Source organism: Chenopodium album, chromosome 6, assembly GCF_948465745.1.
Source record: "Chenopodium album chromosome 6, dcCheAlbu1.1, whole genome shotgun sequence".
Classification (NCBI taxonomy): Eukaryota; Viridiplantae; Streptophyta; class Magnoliopsida; order Caryophyllales; family Amaranthaceae; genus Chenopodium; species Chenopodium album.
In genome coordinates, this window is record NC_137839.1 from 72,429,165 (window position 1) to 72,431,934 (window position 2,770).

Below are 2,770 nucleotides of genomic sequence, written 5' to 3' on the forward strand. Positions count from 1 at the left end.
AAGTTCCAGTCTCAATTTCTCAAATCTTTCTCTGTTCAAGGGCTTGGTTAGAATATCTGCAATTTGATTTTCAGTTTGGCAAAATTCTAACTTTATATTCCCTTGCTCCACATTATCTTTTAGAAAGTGATGCCTAATGTGGATGTGTTTTACCTTTGAGTGTTGAACTGGATCCTTAGAAATACATATAGCACTAGTATTATCACAATAAATAGGTACACATTCAAAAATAATACCAAAATCTCTGACCTGTTGTTTTATCCATAGAACTTGTGAGCAACATGCTGCTGCTGCCACATATTCAGTTTCTGCTGTAGATAAAGCAACTGTGTTTTGATTCTTGGAACCCCAAGAAACTAAACAAGGACCTAAAAATTGTACCATACCTGAAGTGCTTTTTCTATTAACCAGATCACCTGCATAGTCAGCATCAGTAAAACTATTTAAATCAAAAGAATCACTTCTGGGATAGAAGAGACTCAAATCATCAGTTCCTTTCAAGTATCTTAGAATTCTTTTTACTGTTGTCAGGTGAGACTCCTTTGGATTTGCTTGGAACCTTGCACACAGACCTACACTAAAAGATATGTCAGGTCTACTAGCTGTTAAGTAGAGTAGTGAGCCTATCATACCTCAATACATAGATTGATCAATGCAAGTTCCAGATGAATCTTCATCTAATCTAGTAGCAATTCCCATAGGAGTATTATTGGTTTTGGCATTTTCCAACTTGTATTTCTTGATCAGTTCCTTAATATATTTTTGCTGATGAATCATGATTCCCTCTTCAGTTTGCTTGATTTGCAAACCCAGGAAGAAATTTAATTCTCCAGTCATGCTCATTTCAAATTCTCCACTCATAAGGTCAGCAAAATACTTGCATAGAGATTCGTTAGTTGCACCAAATAAAATATCATCAACATAAATTTGTACAACTAATATATCAGTTCCATTTGACTTTAAAAACAATGTTTTATCAATTTTACCACGTTTAAAACCATTAGCCAAAAGGAACTTAGACAATCTTTCATACCATGCTCTAGGAGCTTGCTTTAACCCATAAAGAGCTTTGTCAAGCTTATAGACATGGTCTGGGAACTCTGGATTTTCAAATCCTGGAGGCTGTTCCACATAGACTTCTTCATTTAAGTATCCATTTAAGAAAGCACATTTAACATCCATCTGGTACAGCCTAAATCCCATATAAGCAGCAAAAGCAATAAGTAAACGTATAACCTCTAACCTGGCTACTGGTGCAAATGTTTATTCATAGTCTATTCCTTCCTGCTGATTGAAACCTTGTACAACTAGTCTTGCTTTGTTCCTAACAATAATACCATGTTCATCTAGTTTGTTTCTGAATACCCATTTTAGTCCAATGGACTTCTTGTCTTTTGGTCTAGGTTCCAGATGCCAAACTTTATTTCTTTCAAATTCATTTAATTCAGCTTGCATGGCAATTATCTAGTCAGCGTCAGTTAAAGCTTCAACATAATTCTTAGGTTCCATGGAGGAAAGGAAAGCATTGAATGCACAGAAGTTCCTGAGCTGAGATCTGGTTTGAGTTCCTTTTGTGATATCACTCATGATTGCATCAACTGGATGTGATTTCTGATGTTTCCAGGGCCTTGGTGTGAAATCCTTGATTGGATACAATCTTTCTTCATTATGGTTGACTAGCTCTTCTGTAGGAACTTGTTCCTGGAACTCAATTTGAACTTCCTCAGGTATTTCCACATTCTGGTCTTCATTATGGGCATCAGTCTGTTCTTGTAGTGGAGTTCCTGATGCATTCTCCATCTCAGGTTCAGCATTTGCTTCAGGATTCGTTACTTCAGCAATTTCAAATTGCTGCTTTTGCTGTGATGCTGGTTCCTCATCTGGATTCTGCTTTTGCACAAGTCCAATTTCGATATCATCATCACAATCCTGTACATCAACCAAATGTCCAGTTTCATCAAATATAATATGTACAGACTCCTCAACACACATAGTCCTTTTATTATAGACTCTGTAAGCTTTACTATTTGAGGCGTATCCTAGGAAAACAGCCTCATCACTACGTTCATCAAATTTACCCAAATTACTTTTACCATTATTGTGAACAAAGCATTTGCATCCAAAAGATCTAAAGTAGGAAATATTAGGTTTTCTCCCTTTCATAAGTTCATAGGGAGTTTTATTGGTGATGGCCCTAGCAGATACTCTGTTAAGTATATAACATGCTGTGTTTACTGCTTCAGCCTAGAAGTTCCTAGGCAGCCTGCTTGATATCAGCATTGTCCTTGCCATGTCTTCAAGGCTCCTATTTTTGCGTTCCACCATTCCATTTTGTTGTGGCGTTCTTGGGGCAGAGAAGTTGTGATCCATACCATACTCAGTACAGAATTCATCAAATTTTGAATTCTCGAATTCTGTTCCATGATCCGATCTAAGATGTATCAATTGATTTCCTGTTCTTCTCTGTTCTTTCTTTACAAAAGCAACAAACTCATTAAACGTTTCATCCTTGCTTACAAGAAAGAAAACCCAAGTAAACCTTGAAAAATCATAAACAATAACCATTACATATTTCTTACCACTTCTACTTTGGATTCTCATTGGACCACAGAGATCCATATAAATGAGTTCCAAAGGTCTTTTGGTACTTACCATCTTTTTGGACTTGAAGGAAGTTCGGGTCTGTTTTCCTCTAGCACAAGCTTCACACACTTTATCATACAGGAACTTAATGAAAGGAAGTCCTTTCACTAAGTTCTTGGATCTTATT